Source organism: Carettochelys insculpta, chromosome 9 (assembly GCF_033958435.1).
Source record: "Carettochelys insculpta isolate YL-2023 chromosome 9, ASM3395843v1, whole genome shotgun sequence".
Classification (NCBI taxonomy): Eukaryota; Metazoa; Chordata; order Testudines; family Carettochelyidae; genus Carettochelys; species Carettochelys insculpta.
Window position 1 is genome coordinate 26,850,727 of NC_134145.1, and position 19,930 is coordinate 26,870,656.

Consider the following 19,930-nt stretch of genomic DNA (forward strand, 5'->3'; position numbering starts at 1 on the left):
CTGTGCTGTTAATTAGCTGTAACTTAACCCCCTAAATGTCTTCTCAGAACCCAGTAAGCAGTGGAAGTCTTGGTAATATGCTAGAAAATATTGACCTCCCATCACCTGGCAAATTCTCTCATCCAGCACCAGTCAGGTCCCAAGGGTGTTGGACAAGAGAGGTTCAACCTGTATACCAAGACTGATTAGAGGCACAGTTAACAAAATCCATATTAGCTTTCTTTAGGATAAAACAAATGAATTTGACAGCAATGTTTTGTAATATATTTCGTTTTCCAGTTTGTCTAATAAGGGGCAAATTGTCCTCCTGCACCCAATGCTAGGTAAAATTAAGTGTCAAGCAGGGATCCCCCTGCAGTTCCATGGGCTTGAGCACCACAGCTGCAAAAGTATTCACACCCCCTGAAGCGGAACACCCTTCAGTGGCTGTCCCACTCCTTCCACTCTTTCAAGAGCACAAGTACATACCTGGCCTATATATCATCTGTGTAGTGGGAATTAGCATCAGAGAAAGCAATGGGTTTCCTGGTTCCTTTTAGGATAACTGGTAGAGAACTGAAGAGCGTAGCTGCGTGACTGTTGCAAGCAATGCTTCTGAAACTGTGATGAAACTTGAGCCCATTAAGTCAAATTCACCAGTCAGATCCCTATGACAGTTGCATTTAAACCAGACATCGTTTGTATAGGAGAAAAAAGAAACTGGTAAAACTAAGGAAAAAGTGCATGAACTCTACTCTTACCTAACCAAGGATTGTACAGATCCTTGCTGGACAAGGCTAGGGTCTGGACTGTAAAGGTTAAGTGCTGGCAATGAGTGAAATCCACAACTGTAGTTTTCTTCTTTCTCTCACTACATCATGCCAGACAGACTGGAAGGGAATTTCTCCTCTCTTCCGCATAAATCTTTGTTTTTGTTTGTTTGTGTTTCAAGAATCCTTAAGAGTTGCTTTCTAAAGACATTGACCTGGTATATCACATACCATCTTCACAATTGTCAAAAAGGGAACACCAAGTCATTATATTTTGGAAAAAGGGAGAATCAGGGCATTATATTTTGGAATATTGTATAGCAATTCTATGGATTCATAAAACTATTCCATGGACTTTTCCAAATTCTCCCTGGTTTATCACTATTTCATATACACCAACAGTGCTGAACAGATTAATAAATATTTAGCAGATATTAATGATACCCCTTCGCAGTTTTAGGTTGCATTGTTCAAAACTGTTTTTCAGACTTATCATTGAAAATTTTATTACCTTAATCAATTCCAGACTAATCTGACACGAAAATCTTCCTGAAAACATGTTGATTTCCCTCATCACATTTCTTCTTTCTCAGGTAAGACCATATTATCAATAAACTTATTTATTCTGTGTTTCTGCAAAATATCTTTCAGTCTATTGTTTGGCACAGGTGGACTCATTCTCCAAATTCTTACATTCAGGGTATATTTCAAAAAAACCAATCCATGACATAATTAAATATAAGTCAGAATAAATTGTTCCAGCAATTATTGAGACACAACTATGTCTTCTGGTACGGTTATGATCTGAAGAAGTAGGTCTGTCCCACAAAAGCTCATCACCTAATAAATTGTTTTGTTAGCCTTTGGAGTGCTACTTGACTGTTTTTTTGTTATAATAATTCTGAGCACTCTGTCTAGAATCACTGCCCACTGCTGGTTTTCTACTCGGTATTCGGCATGCACTTTAAGCAGTCATAAGATTATCGGCTGCTATGATCTGCAGTATGTCTTAAATCATGCTCTCCAGAAAAACTAAATGAGGCAGGATCACGCATTCCAGTCTCACACTATATGATCTGATGTCATTTTACATGACCAACTTTCTAAATTTTCTAAGTGCTTTTAGTAGCCAGTGACTGGGAATTTTTTATTCTCACAATACATATTGACTTGTCAGTTTCTTCTACTCTAACTCCACTCATCATGATATCTTTTATTTTAATAGGCTAGTGCTACACTCATCCCTATTTCTGGCAGCTTGATGCAAATAAGCAGTCTTGAAAATGCAAAATTGCTGCTTATTTGCATATTTGAGTGACTCATTTGCATAGTCACAGCAGAAAACAAGCAGTGAAGATGTGGGTCTGCCTGCAAAAGAGCCCTCTGTCAGCAGCCTCTTATCCCTATTTTTTTCTGTACTGCACTAGGGGTGGGTGTAGCACTAGCCCCATAGTCATTTCCTATAAGAATCTTGTTTACCTATATTAGCACAGAAATATAGACATAGATGAGACCTCAACAAAATTATCAGTCCAGCCTCCTGCACTGTGGCAGAGCCAATTAAACCTTGACTGTTCCTGACAGCTGTTTGTCCATCTTATTACTCAAAGCTTCTGAAGATGACCTCCCTTGGAAGTTATTCCAGAGCTCAACTGCCTTTATAGTCAGAAAAGGTTTCCCAATATCCAGTGCTTTTTTTGTGCTGGTACTTGCCAGTACTGAATACCAGCACGTAGGCAGCCCCTGCCATGGAATTGGTTGAGGGAGGGTGAAGGGCATGGAGCTGACTCAGTACCAGCACCTCTTTTTTTTTTCTTCAAAAAATCACTGCTAATATCCAACCTAAACTTCCTTGCTACAGATTAAGCCCATTACTTCTTGTCCTACCTTCAGTGGACACGGGGAATATTTAATCACAGTCTGCTTTATAACATATTGGAAGAAGGTTACCAAAACTAAATATGACCATTTGTTTTCAACTATTCCTCATGGACCAGGTATTCTAAATCTTCTATTACTTTTGTTACTCTCCTCTGGATTTCTTCCTGTTTTCCTATATCCTTCCTAAATTGTGTTGCCCAGACATAGTCACAGTACTTCACCTGGGGCCTCTTCAAGGGCAAAGAGAATGGGACAATTTCCGCTTGTTTTACCCAGAACACTCCTGTGAATACACACCCAAATCATATTGCCTTTTATTGCAGCTGCCTTGACTCACATTCCTTTTGTGATCCATTAGAACAAGTGTGGCCACCTGGGGTTCTCGAGCTGCATGCAGCTCTTTGAGCCATTAAACGTGGCGCCTGCTCAGAGCTGCGCACCCCGAGTGTTGTCAGTTGCTCTGCATATGCACCCCAACACTTGATGGGAGAAGCGCATGGTGGCAGTGGCGGCAGCAGAGGCAGCTCCAGTCAGCCACCATCATCAAGTCAAAGTGGGGGGCCCTGGCGGTGTTTGGCTCTGGGGAAGGGCATTGAGCCACTTATTATATATTTTTTCTGGATAGCTAGATAAAATAAATATATAATATGTGGCTCTTTGCGCTCTGTCAGTGGCTTTTCGTCCCTAACTGCTTGACTACACCTGCACTAGCACTTTCAGATCCTTTTCAGCAGTACTGTGTATTTATGCAGATGATTATTGTCATCCTAAATGAAACACTTTGCTGTTATCTGTATCGAATTTCATCTTGTGTATTTGAGGCCAATGGTCCAGTTTGTCATAGTCATTCTGAAATTTAAACCTGACTTCCAAAGTGCTTGTGACTGCCCAGCTGGATGTCATCTGCAAATAGTCATTAACAATCAAGCATTAAGTCAGTTGAGCTGTGCAGACATACTGTGTACTGGTATTCATGAGAAGGTAGATGGGATTCTCTTCGGAGACTTTCTTTGCATGTAAGAAATTTCATTTGCTTTTAAAGACATATTGCTATGCTTTGAGGATGCACTATGTTAAAATATTGTGTGGTTTTATTTCTAGGTAATCTGGGGTTCCAGTGAGTTGGGATATAATGCACACCTGTTTGTAACATTCTCCATTACCTTTTGTCAGTGGCGCTATCTTTAACAATTAACGGCCAACTATGATAAAGACTAGGGCAGGAGAGTGAGTGATCCATTCCACTCACATTACAGTCTATTCAAACTTTCTGCTGCCTAATACAGGTTGAACCTCTCTAGTCTGGCACTCCTTCATTTGACAATATCTGTAATGTGGCATAAGTTTAATTAGCTAGATGACCACTTTTTATGAGTATCGGAGGGGTAGCCGTGTTAGTCTGGATCTGTAACAGCAACAAAGTGTCCTGTGGCACCTTATAGACTAACAGAAATGTTTTGAGCATGAGCTTTCGTGAGTACAGACTCACTTCATCAGATGCTGATGAAAACTAACTTTTCTCTTAGTTTTTATGAGTGTGACCAACTTTCCCTTCGTCCCATAAAGTTTGTTTACAGCTACCAGTTCTGGCTCTCAGTGTTCTGTGCTGTTAGATGGCTGCAATTTTCCTAAATGTCTTCTCAGAGCCCAGTAAGCTGCGAAAGTGTTGGTAATGTTACTAAACAGTATTGACCTCCTGTGATCTGGCAAATACTGGAAGGCACCTAAAAAAGCCATCAAGTCCAGCCCCCTGCTCTAAGCAGGACCAAACCCATCAGATCAGCCCAGCCAGGGCTTTGTCTAGGCGAGACTTAAACACCTCCAGAGACTCCACTACTTCCCTGGGTAGACCATTCCAACGCTTCACCACCCTCCTAGTGAAAAAGTTTTTCTTAATGTTCAACCTGGACCTTCCCAACCGCAACTTGAGACTATTGTTCCGTGTTCTGCCACCCGTGACCACTGTGAACAGCCTCTCTCCAGCCCCTTTGCAGCCTCCCTTCAGGGTACCAGACTAGAGAGGTTCAACCTGTATTCTTCTGAGTTTATTTCATCCTTTATGTTAGAAGAGAGAGGACAATTCTGTGTAAAAAAGGCTGGTACAGAGCTTGGTGCATCCATCGGTCTCCTGGAGTGCTAATAAGCTACGATCTTTTTAGCTCTTCATCATGGGGTATACGTAACTGTAGTGGGTCAGAGTGGCCGCCCACTGAACCAAAGGCAGAGGAACCCCTCCGGAAGCCATTTTGGGCTGAGCCTGACCCCTCCCCGTCTCCTGACTGGAAGTCAGTAGGCAGGGCCAGGACTATAAAAACCTAGCCTGAAGGCTCAGTCTCGCCCAGCCTCCAGAAGAACAAGTGGTCTGCTCACTGCTTCCTGCCTGGGAGGCTGAGGACCTACTGGAACCACAGGGCCTGCAGGCATCTGCAGACTGGCCTGGACCCCCTGAACCCCAGCTGATTCCGGATTACCCAGAAGCCGCCAAGGACCAAGCTCACCCCAAGGAGCGACCTCGACCCTGGCCTGCACCCCAAGTCCAGCTGGAGCCCTGAGATCTGCAAGTGGCTGCAGACTGGTTTGGACTACCTGGACCCTGCTGGTCCTAGCACCCCTTATACCCTCTAGAGAGCAGCCTGACACTGAGAACTGGCTAGAACCCTGACTCTGGCTTACATCCCAAGTCCAGTCAAGACCGCAGGACCTGCCAGCCACTGGGGACTGGATTGGACCTTCTGGACCCCTGCCAGTCCTGGCACCCTTTGAACCCTCTAGAAACTGGCCTGACCTATAGGACTGACCTGAGCACCAGCCTCAGCCTGCACCCTGAGCTGAGTTGAGGCAGCAGGACCTACAATCAGCAGAGGAGAGGATCGGACAACCTGGAACCCAGCTGATCTGGGAACCCCGGGAACCCCCAAGAGTCAAACCAGACACCCAGGTATGTGCTGAGGGGGAGAACAGAAGTGGTCCAGGGGATAGTGAGGAACATTAAAGGGCCTCAGGTCAGTGTGTTGCAGTCTGGATCCCCACTAACACTTGCAGCAGGCTCTGTGGGCCCATGTCCTGCTGTGGGCCCATGTCCCCCTGCCACCACTCTTCCTACTGGGTGGCAGTTTCCCCATCTCTGCCAATACAGGCAAAATACTTGCACCTCTTCTGACCCAGGACACAAGCTGTTGGTGGGCTCTCAAACTACTATTTGTGTTTGCTACCCCACCCTGAGCAAGGGCCTGGGCTCATTGAACTTGGTTTGTTTAGCGCCCAGCCCTGAACCAGGACCTGTGCCCTCTGGACTGGGTTTATTCACTCTCTGCCCTGACCTGGGGCTATTTCCCCATCACTCACCTGATACAAGGCCGGGCGTCTGAACTGTTGCCTCCCGCCCACATGAAGTAAGGCTGGGGCTGAAATTATTGAGTTGGGGGGTTGTTTTGGAACCTTGCAGCAGTGGGGCAGAGTGGCCACCTACTGAACCAGAGGTGAAGGAACCCCTCCAGGAAGCCTAACTGGCTACAGTAACACATGCCATCTCAGTCACCAAAGAGTTAATGCAGGAACAGCTGTCCACTGTTAATTGGTAGCCTCACAGTAGCTGGAAAGATAAAAGGGCTGGGAAGCAGGGGGGTGGGGTGGCTACCAGAGGACTGAGCAGGCTGAAAGAATGAATGCCTATCAGCAAACTGTTAAAGAGCCACTCCACAAAGAGACTTACTCGCTGAAGAGCCTCCAGAGGTCTGGGGGAAAATAGGAAGGAGCACAGAGCACTATCAGAGTTGGTAAACCCCGATCATGGTGGTGTAGCATGTGGGGTATAAGTTAGAACCCAGTGGAATGGGCATCCTGGATTCTCCTACCAACCTCAAATGGAGCTGAGAAGAGCAACATTGTTTAGACTCCTGGGCAGAGGAGATTGACAGCCTACTGACCTGTGCAAGCTGGGGAAAGGCCTATCTATTTGCTGGATCAGAAAATGGTCTCCAAGTCGGTTTAAAGGCTGCTATTTTAAGCCCTTCTTTGTGGCTTTGTAGAACATCCTGTTTGAACCAAAATATGCAAGTACATCTAGTGAACAGTCTGCTCTGGTGATATTTAAAACTTTAGTGAATTTGCATAATCATCCCCTACTGCTCTTGGTTCCTGCCTGAGCTGTTGCAGACTCTCCCCCAGAGACTTGCATGCAATTTCTGGCCCACTGTGGCGTATAAACTATTCAGAAATACAGAATAGTCCCTGAGATGCTGCATATGGTTGTAATATTTATCACAATCCATATTTTACATCTACTTTTCACCTTTGAGATTTGCAAATAAAACGTGTTGTATGTAAATGCTAGATATTATTTGACAACATGTATTTTCAGGATCTGGCCCAAATTACTAGATTTCATGCATTTGTTTTAGCAAAAGATGCAACTCTTTATAATTTACAGTATATGACATAATCAAATAAACGAGTCAGACAGACAAAAATCAGTCATACAACAAAAATGCTTAATTTTGAAATATAGTTTACTATATATACTACAATGTCATGCATATAATAGCCAATAGAGACCTCAAATTAATTATATAACCTCTTATATTCTGGTTATGAGGTTTGTAAAATTCTAGAATAACAGCACAATACAGATTTCAGTGTGGTCATTAAAAAGCAATAAATTGTTATTAAAACAGTCTTAATCTATGTGCGAAGAAAAAATTCTAGAATTCCTTTCTCAGTGAGATTTCATATTTTTTTTAACATTTCAGTTCCCATTTTGCCACCTATTGGTGAGTTCATCTGTTGACATTGGCTACAGAATATATTATTCTGTCTGAGGTGGGAAACTATAGAAAATATTTGTATGTGAAATGACTGAAGCACTTAATGAAGGCCTCCTCTTAGAGCTCAGCCACCCAAAAAGTAGACATGTATATTTACATATTTTTATGCATACACATGAAAGCAGTACTCTCTGATAATATCTGAAGCAATTACATCCTGCTAAAGCTAGATGTGGCATTAGATCTAATTTCATTGTCTTCACTTATATGCACTTAATCAGATGTGACTTTGGCTCATCACATTAACAACTGAATTTATTGGGCCATACACTGGCAAAAATTGGTACCTATGTCAACTCTGACAAAGTAGCATTACTGAGTGCCTGCCTAAGACACTGCACAGTCAGAATACACATCTGCAACCAACCCATGATTGCCTTTCTGCAGATTATTCTGTCAGGAATAGGAATAATCTGTTTTGTGTGCACATTTCGAACATGGAGATTTACATCACTGAAAAACATGGGCTATAAAATGTGCTGCTCCATTGGAATGCTTCTCCAGGATGCTAAAGCCAGGATTCTAGGGTCTCCATGTCGTCATGGACTGTCAATGAATTTGGATGCAAGGCAAAATTAGGGTGGAAAACTTCCCCCTTTGTCTCTTATGGCTTATGACTTTTCTGTTTTGCATATTCATTAGGCAAAATTTGTTCCATGTCTGATAATTATAATTTAAAATAACTGGGTATACAAACTTCCCCCCAAAATATGACACTTGATGGCTATAATATTCCTTTTCCATGGGTAGAGGAGAAAGGAAACTCCATGAGAAAATTGTCCCCTCAGGTTGGGAAGTCTTAAGGCAATCATTGAATGGGCATGGGAGTCTTGTAGATCCTGGAGACCTAAGGTGAAGGATAACCATAGATAGCTATGATGCAGCACTGGGCAGAAGTTTGGGAGGGCAGCATAGAAGGCCTGAGCTCTCAGGGATTTCCACCGGCAATTGGATTGTCATTAGCTGATTCCCTCATTTCCCTGTTGCAGTAAAGGACCGTCACATAAGCTAGTGTTAATACTGTGGTTACTACACATATGTAGATATCTATAGGGTCAGCTGGGGATCATACAGTAAACCCTCAATTTAATGGATTAATAGGGCGTAAGGGGTATCCATTAATGTCAAAAGTCCTGAATCTGCAGGACTGGCGGCCCAAGCCACTCTGGCAGCTCTTCCATCCCCAGCAGCCCCAGCTGTGGCAGTGGCCCCAACAGCAGCATTGGCTCTGGTGAGTTGCCAGCATTTATTTGGGGTGGAGGAAGGCTGCTGGACAGCATCCATTATTTTCGAAGTCTGTTAAATTGGGGTTCATTAAATCAAGGGTCTACTGTACTGCAGAGAAGAGTCTGACTCCACTAAGGAAGTTACTTCTACAAAGTTTCAGGGAAAAAGAATATTTTTGTGGAAGCCTCAATCTTCCTTCTTGTGTAGCTTCAAGGGGTAATTAGGCTGCTTTGAAATTCATCCATGCACATTGGTAGAAAAGACAAGCTGGACCTAAATAATTCTTTATGCTTACATATTTATATTACTTTTGTTAAGTAATTAAATAATTTTCAAGAAATACTTGCTGATCTGAATAAATTCTAAGTAAACACAACTAATTTGCAAGTAACTGCAAGAACAAACATTAGGAAATGTTTAGTAATTACCTGTATATTATAAATAATTATTTTCTTGTTTTCAACAATTAAAAAGGGGTTATTTTAACTATCTCATACCAAATACTTAATTTCATTATTAAGAACAGTTTTCCCATTCCCTCAATATGGATTTAGTGTTGATTCACAAGGAATATGTCAGATAGACCCACAGGCAGTTGTATACATGTGCTGAACTCCTCTGTTTCAGTAGTACAGGGATATTTTAGACTTTGTTTCAGATGCAAGCTACCATACATTCATTGCTGTAGACTATACCTCACAGGTCTATTTAGTGCAGTTCTAATGCCACAAATAACTTCCTTTACATGACCTAATTTCAAGCTGGCCATGGAGAAAAGCTAAGTGCAACTAAAAGATTTTATCATACCTAATGCCTCCATAAATTTGTGTACCTCTGATATAAGGACTTGGATTCTAATTTACTAGAAAACAGAGTCTTGATCTTGGTGCTATGCTGGGCATTGTGCCAACCCCACAATTTATTGGTGACCTATATTAAAGATTTGTGAGGTAGTAAAATACACAGGTTCAAAATTTCGTGAGAGTTATTAGGACCTTGCAGGGACAAAAGATTTCTGTAATTCTTAATCATCATTTTTTATGATTACATCCAAAATCAATATTGTTTTTCTCATTATTAACAAAAGCAAAAAGTTGAAATAACTGAATAATAAAAAGTTTTAAGCCATGGTGCCATGTTTTCATTGGCAGAATATCATTTTTTAAGTTATTTTTAAAACTTCAATTTATAAAGCATGCTATAATATACAACATAGCAGAGGATAAATATCTGTCAGACAATGTATCTATGGCATACTGTACATTACGTCTGTTCAGATATAGTTTTCACTGTGATGTAATAAAATCTTCTAAGATGCTTCATTACATATTTAAAATCAAGCAGTGCTGCTTTATAATCAGAACTTGCAGTACAGAAAGTTAAAAGGAAGTGCTCTTTTAAGGAAAGTAATTTAGATTAAATTAACTTGGAGCCAAAGATCAAAATCTAATGGACAGAGTGTGATATAAAAGAGAAATGCACTCTCAACCAGACCCTGGCATTCTATTCACAGAGGAGAATACTACTTAGATGCAGCTCATCACCACAACTTGCATTACAATAGGTATAATATCCACTGTATATAATTGTATTCAATTATACTGGCAAAAGAAATCTGCACAAAGCACTTGATAAACAATGAAAAATTCGAATCTCTCCCTCTCTCTCTTTCAGTGAACAGGCAGAAAATTATTTGGACCTGACAGAATTGGCCTAGTAGAATTTGCCTAAGGAAAACCTGCTGATAGTAATTTTGGGGGATTACTCTAAAGAGTGACATGAGTGGGTCTCCACACAGGGATGAGGATCTGTAATTTGCAGATTTCTGGCCTATGTGAGTGAAACAGGAGACGGCAGAGGATTCAACTGAGGTGGTGGTCCAGGGAAAACAGAGTGCTAGAGGCCTTCAGCATCCACACAACAAAGACTTGGTCGCCCATTGAACTGTGGCATCGTGCAGGGATCTCCAATAGACATGTTTTTTAAGTATAGATACAAGTCTAGCCTCCAGGTGACCTCTAGGTCACCATTAGTGTATTTGTACATCAGAGATGCTCCACCAATTTGCACAAGCTGGCCAATCTAAAATTGTCAATTTCTTAGGGAATATGCTAACACTGTGCATCCTCTGCTGATTTCTTCAATGTTAGCATTACATTGTTCTTCTGAGAGGCGTCTCTTTCACCTTAACTCTGCACCTAATTCCTCCTGTATTGTCTCCTAGACTTCAGCAGACCTATACCTGATTTACACCAATATAAAGAGACAGATAAATCATGTTTTTTGCTCTCCTATGTTTCCTAGTCCTGTTCAAAATGTATAGCATCCCAAGACAACAGCTAAGCTTTTAGTTTAAAAGAATTACCATTACATAATTCTTATTTTAATTAACATGGTAAAAGTACATTAAGCTGTGATCAGCTTAATTTGTAACATATAAAATATTACAGATCTTATAAAAATAAATTGTAATTTTATATATATTAAATTCAAACATACTAATATATGATTGGAAAAATTTAAAAGATCATTACTAGCCATATTCTTAAAAAAATAAATAAATAAAAAAGCCTGGCAAAGCCAACAGCAATGACATTTATGATGCTCAGAAAAAGGTCCCATTGGCATGACAGAAGCATAGTGTGTGGCTATGAGACAGGCATAAGACAGAGGCAGACTCTGAATGCAGCTGACTTTCGGGGCCTAGAATTACCATGGTGTAAAGCCAGTGTTAACAAGGACACAGTCAGTTAATGGGAAAGTAGAACAGGGTTCTAGAATGATACAACATGAGTTATTTAAATCTGCCACATCCATGCCTAAGCCTTAGACTTTATTCAGCTCTATATGGCCACTATTGTACTCTCCTCTCTCTGCAGGACACCTCTAATCTAAGATTCTGTGGAAGAAAATTGGGGGTGAGGGCATGTTTGTGTGTTAGATTTGTTTGGTTTTTTTGTCTGTAAAATTCCTCCAAAGCCACCAAGCCATGTCTATCCTGAAAAGCTTAAAGAGGCACAGCTGTACCAATACAGCTGCCCTACTGAAAAAGAATTGTTGTAGCCACAATATGCCAATGGGAGAGAGCTCCCCCATCAACATCATAAAACCAGCTGGCTAAGAGGCAGTAATTATGTCCATGGGAGAATACCTCCTGCGGACATAGTGCTATGCACATGGGGGCTTATGCTAACAAAACTTAGGTCCTTCAGGGGGTGCTTTTAACACCCCTGATCAACCAAAGTTTTGCTGACTTAAGTGCTTAAGTAGACATGGCCTAAGTTTCACACTTTTACTGTTACTTATCTAGGGACTATATGTCGAGATAAATGCTGCCCACATTTCCACTCATATAAATTTGATATGGCTCACTGACAGCGAAGTGAGGGTGAAAAGCGAACCTAACATTGGGTGAAATGTGAGGTGATTCTGGAATCACACACAAAAATCACCATAGTACCATATTATGACATATGTTAATAGAAATCTAATATTAATAGAGTGTTTTAAAGCATAATCCTAAAGCAAGAAATCAATGATTTAACAACGATTACTGTCCATGTTCCCCAGGAAAGTACAACATCATTCTATTGCAAAACCATTAGAGGGCATAGTTAAATAGGTAGTTATGGACTTTTTTTTCTCTCTTTTAATGTAAGTCCAAGTGAGTGGCATAAGGGGATATGCTGAAACACTAGTCAGTTAGTCAGCTAAAGGGTTTAGGGCCAGATTTTGATATTTCAAGGCAAATGGGGCACCTAGGCACTTCTACATATCTCAGTAAGTGCTTATCTGTTTATAAACGCACCCACACCTTTAAAAATCTGCCTCCTAGAGACTACACCTGCTCCTTACCTTAAAAGAGGCAGTCAGAGTCAGCAGTATCTCCATGGATGCCAGCGTAACAATTCGAGGTATCAATGAGCAAATTATAGAATGTTCAGAAGTCCATTACTTAAGTCAGGCCCAGCCAAAGGTTGAGGCAACTGGCCCAGGGCCTGGTCATTCAAAAGGGCCTGGGGCTTTCTGGTCTTTTAAATCACCATTGGAGAACCATGCAGCATGGTCCAAAGGATCTGAGGGCTGCCCTTCCACCTGAGACCCTGCCCCTTCAGGGAACTCAGAGCTGTCCCCATCCAACTTGCCCAGGGCCTGACAAATCTGTTGACCCCCCCATCTTAAGTGTATACACCTTTGATACTGTTTGCCATGTAATTCTAGTGAGCTTGAGTTCCTTTCCTGGTACACCTATTTTAAATTTTTCATGCTCAAAATTTGGTAGCTTCCTGATTATATTGCAGATATTAAGTGCGACTGGGGATGTGAAAATTTCAGAGCACATTGAACAAATCTTGATATCTGGAAAAATTAAAATCAAGGCACCTTGGATCCAGCAGGGCTCTGATACTAAGATCAAAGAACTACCTTCTCAGAGAATTGTGGGAAGAGAAAATGATCTCATCTCCACGCCAAGAAAAGACGGTGCTTCAAAGTAGAGGGCACTGACCCAACTTGAAAGAGATGCTGCTGCTAGTGTAGATAGGTGGCAGAGAAGCAGTCTATCTAGCCACAAAAAGAAGTACCATCTGGATGACCAAAGGTCTTGATAGAGAAGAGACAGTAGGGAGAACTGCCTTTCAGAAACTTGACAGAGGATTACGAGTCCATTATGTGTCGTCAAAAGATGAAACACAGCAATGGTAAATGTTCATTGCATCCAGACCAATGAACATTTTAAAGTTCACTGTTACTAGCAATTGCACAGTTACAGCCTGTATGTGACAAAGAATTAAAAAAGAAAAACAATCTTCTGTGCCTTAGAAGTATATTCCAAGTACAAAAACATGCAAACAGATTGCAAAACACATGTAAGTTCAGAGAGGCACTGATGATAACTTCCAAAATGAAAAGACTACCGCTAGGGGATTGTTTTGATTGGACCTTTCCTCCCCCCTCCTCCTGCTTTTTCTAAAAGCAATTTGTGTTTATGGTTTGTGATTCTCCCTCCCCAACCCTCCCCCATTCTTCTAAAGACTTGAGGGGTAGAAAAGCTTTTTTGATGCACTACCATTTTTTATATTTAATACTGTTTCTTTATATTTGATCACTTGCAAACCATTTTGTACATTATGCCACAAATTTACCTTAATTTTACAACTGTTTACAATATTTTCTCAGGAAATATGTCTCCAAGGAGCCAGTGATATGCTGGGGAGCAATGTTTAGTAGAAGCAAAAAGCAAATGAAGGATGAAGTATTTCCATAATTAAATTGGGAGACTTTTCCAAGAAAAAAGTCAGAAAGCCGAAAACAAAAAAACTTCATGCAAAATATAATTTTTTTGCACGGAAACCTCAAAACTTTCCATTGAAAAAAGTGACATCTTTTCAGTTGTTCAGTAAAAGGTCTATATTAACTTCTTTGAAAAGCCTTTTTTCCAGCAAAAATAGTTATTTTGATGGAAAATTTTCAACCATTCCAAATAGAATGTTATATTCTCCAACACTTTGGCTGCATCTACACTACAAACTACTTCAAAGTAGCATGCAGAATGTCTACACGCTCCCTTACTTCAAAGTAAGGGAGGCTAATATCAAAGTCACGACTCCATTCCTGAGACAGTGCTGGAGGGATGACAAGGTGACCACCAACTAGGTGGTCGTGCTGGAGATGACCGGGGTCCTTTAGGACTGGCTGGTGATTGAGCAGGATGTGTGGGTGCAGCTGGATGGCAGCCAGAACACTGTGGCCCAGGCCATGGCCACCCCTGAACCCAACTGCCCACCCCATCACCAGCCCAACCCCAGCAGCCCTAACCCCCTGCCCCTCTGCAGACCTGTCACTGTCCACCCACCTAGAGCTGTAACAGCAACGAAGGGTCCTGTGGCACCTTGTAGACTAACAGAAAAGTTTTGAGCGTGAGCTTTCGTGAGCACAGACTCACTTCATCAGATGCTGGTCTTGGAAATCTTTTCTGTTAGTCTATACGGTGCCACAGGACCCTTCGTTGCTGTTACAGATCCAGACTAACACGGCTACCCCTCAGATACTTGCCACCTAGAGCTGGCTCAGTGGCTGCTGGCAGAGGTGGGTGCACCTGGCCCAGCCCCAGTGGCCCCCCCACACACACACCCTGCAGAGGCCCAGCCCACAGCACCCCCACCCCAGCCCTACCTCCCTGTGTTCCTGACCCCATCACAGTCCTGCAGGGGGCCCCCAGCCTGGGGTGGTAGGAGCAGCCATGGCCAATGTGGCTCCTGGTTCCCTCACACCCCTGGGTGGCTTAGCCTTCCCTCACTTAGACCTCCCCTCCCAGTTCAGTCCCCCCACCTAGCCCACTGCCTCGCTCCTGTGGACTGTTCCCCCCATGCATTGTAAATAGTTTCACACATTGTTCTGTTTTGTTTTGCAAAAAAGTTTATTACCTCAATACCACTAAAGTTCAGTATTCCCAACCTAACCCTGTATCCCTGGTGCTTGGTGGGAGAGTGGTTGTGGGGGGAACATGAGGGATGGGGAATGGGGGGGGCCATGGTGTGGAGTGTGGCTGTGAGGGTTAGGGCAGGCCCTGGGTGAAGGACCCTGATCCCCATCCCTCTGTGCCTTGCAGCACGGGGCAGTGGGCAGCTGTTCATAACCGGCCCCTGGATCTGTGGCCCAGCCCTGATAAAGGGCTGCTGGTTGTGGAGGGCACAGCAGCAGGCTATGACCGAGGGGATGCTTGGGAGACAGACATCCAGCCTGATGAGGAGGCTGCAAAACCTCCTTTTCAGCCTCCCAAATGCCTGCTCGACTGTGCCCCTGGCATGATTGAGGCAACTGTTAAATGTGTCCTGGGCCAGTGTTGTGTGTCCTATATAGGGCCGCATGAGCCACAGGTGCAGTGGGTACGTGGCATCAGCCATGATGCAGGGGGACATCATGATGTCCCGAAGTGGGAGCTTGGTTTTCAATCCTGCTGGAAAAGTATAACTAGTGGGGTTCCGCAGGGGTCTGTTTTAGGACCGGTTCTGTTCAATATCTTCATTAACGATTTAGATATTGACATAGAAAGTACACTTATTAAGTTTGCAGATGATACCAAGCTGGGAGGGGTTGCAACTTCTTTGGAGGTTAGGGTCATAATTCAAAAGGATCTGGATAAACTGGAGAAATGGGCTGAGGTAAACAGGATGAAGTTTAGTAAGGACAAATGCAAAGTGCTCCACTAAGGAAGGAACAATCAGTGTCACACATACAGAATGGGAAGGGACTGCCTAGGAATGAGTACAGCAGAAAGGGATCTAGGGGTTATAGTGGGCGACAAGCTAAATATGAGTCAACAGTGTGATGCTGTTGCAAAAAAAGCAAACATGATTCTAGGATGCATTAACAGGTGTGTTGTGAACAAGACACGAGAAGTCATTCTCCCGCTCTACTCTGCACTGGTTAGGCCTCAGCTGGAGTATTGTGTCCAGTTCTGGGCACCACAGTTCAGGAAGGATGTGGAGAAATTGGAGAGGGTCCAGAGGAGAGCAATGAGAATGATCAAAGGTCTAGAGAACATGACCTATGAAGAAAGGCTGAAAGAATTGGGCTTGTTTAGTTTGGAAAAGAGAAGATTGAGGGGGGACATGATAGCAGTTTTCAGGTATCTAAAAGGGTGTCATAAGGCAGAGGGAGGGAACTTGTTCTTCCTTGCCACTGAGGATAGAACAAGAGGCAATGGACTTAAATTGCAGCAGGGGAGGTTCAGGTTGGACATTAGGAAAAAGGCAAAACACTGGAAGGAATTGCCAAGGGAGGTGGTAGAATCTCCATCACTGGAGATATTTAAGAAGAGGTTAGATAGATGGCTTTCAGAGATGGTCTAGAAAGTGCTTGGTCCTGCCAGGAAGGCAGGGGGCTGGACTCGATGGCCTCTCAAGGTCTCTTCCAGTCCTACTCTTCTATGATTCTATGATTCTATGATATGTGCCCTTTTGCATCCGGCATCCCAGCCACGAATTCCAGAACACATGAGCATCAGCCCTGCCTGGCCCACCCCAAATGCATGTCCAGGAAATGGCCCCTTGCATCCACCAGGGCCTGGAGTGCCACCGGGTAGTATCCAGTTCTGTTAATGTAGGTGCCCCTGCTGTTCACCACTTGTGTCCTGTCCTGAGCTCCAAAACAATTGGGGAAGTCCTGGTCCGTGAACCCAGCGAGGGCAGCGTCCAGGTCCCCCAGGATCATGACTCATGGCATAAGCACCCTGTTGATGGGTCAGACAACCTGCTGGCGGGTGGGAAGGAAGACATGTTCATGAACACCCAACTGGAAGGTCCCCCCTTCCCCTTCCCCACCAGGGACCTCCTGCCCAGTAGCCCTTGCCCCAGGGTGGGTCCATGGTGGGGGATGGACTTACCTCAATCATCACGACTCCAACAGTAGCTTTGCAGATGCCAAATCAGTGGCTGATGGACCAGAGGCTGTTGGGGGTGGCCAGCCTCCACAGGGTGATGGCCACCCTCTTCTGCACCAGGAGCGCTGGCCACATTAATGCGTCCCACTGCTGGAGGACTGGGCCAAGCCAGTGGCAGAGGTCCTCAAATATCTGGCAGGTCATTCTGAAGTTCCTCAATCACTGCTCGTCATCCTAGTCCTCCAGCACCAGCCACTCCCACCACCCACTGGTGGTGGCAAAGCCCACTGGAGCTGGATCGCTGGTGGGGGGGACAAGGGAGGGGCAGCAGTGCCGTAGCCAGGGCCTGCAGGCTGGGTCCCATGTGAGCGACCTGACCATGCCACTCAAAGATCAGGGAGACCAGCATGGCCAGCAGGCTGGCCAGGGTGGAAAGGACCTCATCCTCAGGGAGGTTGGGAGCGGGCATGTTGCTTGGCTGTTCTCCCCAGCAAGTGCTCTGTTGCTCTCCACAGCCTGGCAGCCTTGAGCATGTGCAGGGTGGGGGTGTTGGGAGGGGCCCCTTTAAGGAGTCAGCTGGCTGTGAGCCCGGAACATCTTGTCAACCATGCGAGCCCATGCCTGCATCATTTCCTGGCCTCTTATTTCGAAATAGGGGCTAATTGTGTATAGATGGTTAACTTCGAAGTAGGAGGAAACCTACTTCGAAATAAGGGAGGGCGCATTTTGTGTGTAGCCACTCTACTTCAAAGTTGATACTTCGCCATTATTTTGTCATGTAGACACAGTCTTTGTTCTGCAAACATCTATGTGGTACCTTTTAAGTGTTAAGCAGTTGCTACAATCTACCCAGAGTTTTTCAGCAGTAAATTAAAAGGTCTCTGCAGTATACATTTTAACATGAAATTAAATGGAAATAGTTTAAGGATTATACAAAATGAAAGCATTGATAAAATTGCAAGTAGTTATAAATTTTAGGTTTTTTTTTTTTATTTTGGCCAGAATAGTTCTCTCATTGAGAGTAAGGGCAGTTCATGTGGACTGACTTTATTTCATTGTTAATGGTGTGATTGCCAGGATTTTTAAATCTTCACACATGAAATAGTCTGTTTCAGTGACTCAAACAAAGAGCTGGAGATCACTGAGGGTGAGCAGCTCATTGCCAGTTGTTCTGATTTACAAAGCTGCTTCTCTCTTACATTGATGGAACATTTGCCAGTCTTCAAGTAGGGACATTCCTAACAATAGCTCCATCTTGAAAGATCTATTTTGACCAAATAAACTCAAAATTGCTCTTTGTTCAAACTAGTAAAACATTACTGGTTGGATCCCCAAAATTAATGTCAAGAAAAGAAGGTGCAATACAACTCAGAACCTGAACCCAGAACTCTTCTGAAGGAAGATAGTTTAGTATAACTCTCCCCATGCTTAATGTGTTTTGGAAAATTGACAATTCACCATGGCCGTGTCTACACTAGCCTCAAACTTCGAAATGGCCATGCAAATGGCCATTTTGAAGTTTACTAATGAAGCGCTGAAATACATATTCAGAGCTTCATTAGCATGCGGGCGGCCGCGGCACTTCGAAATTGACGTGCCTTGCCGTCACACAGCTCGTCCCGATGGGGCTCCTTTTCGAAAGGACCCCGCCTACTTCGAAGTCCCCTTTTTCCCATGAGCTGATGGGAATAAGAGGACTTCGAAGTAGGCAGGGTTCTTTCAAAAAGGAGCCCCGTCGGGACGAGCCGTGCGGCAGCGAGGCGCATCAATTTCGAAGTGCCGCGGCCGCCCGCATGCTAATGAAGCTCTGAATATGCATTTCAGCGCTTCATTAGTAAACTTCGAAATGGCCATTTGCGTGGCCATTTCAAAGTTTGGGGCTAGTGTAGACGTAGTCCATATGTTCCATCAAGGCTACGTCTACCCTAGCACACTACGTCCAAGTAGCCTATTTCTACGTAAGAACATTGAAATAGGCTACTTTGGTGCATGTCCAGGGCTCGTGCCATCGAAGTGCAACGTCAAAGTAGCAACAGAGAACGTCGAAAGGAGCCACCCCAGAAGGAAATGCGGAGCATCCACACACACAGCACTACCCATCGAAATAAGGGGCCAGCAAAGCCCCAAGCTGCTCCCTTAAAGGGCCCCTCCCAGACACACTCGGCCTGCACAGCACGAGATCCACAGAGCCGACAACTGGTTGCAGACCCTGTGCACGCAGCATGGACCCCCAGCTGCAGCAGCAGCCAGAAGCCCTGGGCTAAGGGCTGCTGCACGTGGCAACCACAGAGCCCCGCAGGGGCTGGACAGAGCGTCTCTCAACCCCTCAGCTGATGGCCGCCATCAAGGACCCCGCTATTTCGAACTAGTGGGATGTGGATCGTCTACACACACCCTACTTCGAAGCTGAACGTAGAAGTAGGGCGCTATTCCCATCTTCGGATGGGAATAGCGACTTCGACGTCTCGCCGCCTAACGTCGACTTCCACATGGAAATAGCACACGGCGCGTGTAGATGCAACGTGACCTATTTCGACATTGTGCCAGCTACTTCAAAGTAGCCGGCTAGCGTAGACGCACCCCAACTGTCTTCTCTATAGTGACAATAATAATAATTAATATCTCCTGAAAAAAACAGCACATTCTACTCACATTTTTTCAGACTGCTGTAGGAAAAAGTAGACAATTGAAATATATATATAAATGGTTCAGCAAGCAGACTATTCCTAACCACATTATAACTCTATTACATATGCTGGATAAGCAAAATATCCCACTGGCAATGATTACTCTCTTGAGGTTCTGTTGAAGCCCATTATTCATAAGTTATCAAGGATATTTTCCTTCTCACATGTATTCTTTACATG

The 19,930-nt window shown here is 43.8% G+C and overlaps 1 long non-coding RNA gene across 1 annotated transcript in view; it reads left to right on the forward strand.

Moving 5' to 3' along the window:
- Positions 1-1,287: 1,287 nt before the first annotated feature.
- LOC142017704 (uncharacterized) overlaps positions 1,288-19,930 on the forward strand; it is a 42,234-nt gene continuing 23,591 nt past the window's right edge. The window contains exon 1 of the long non-coding RNA XR_012646576.1: positions 1,288-1,342. This is a non-coding gene — a long non-coding RNA (uncharacterized LOC142017704). The remainder of the gene's footprint in view (positions 1,343-19,930) is intronic.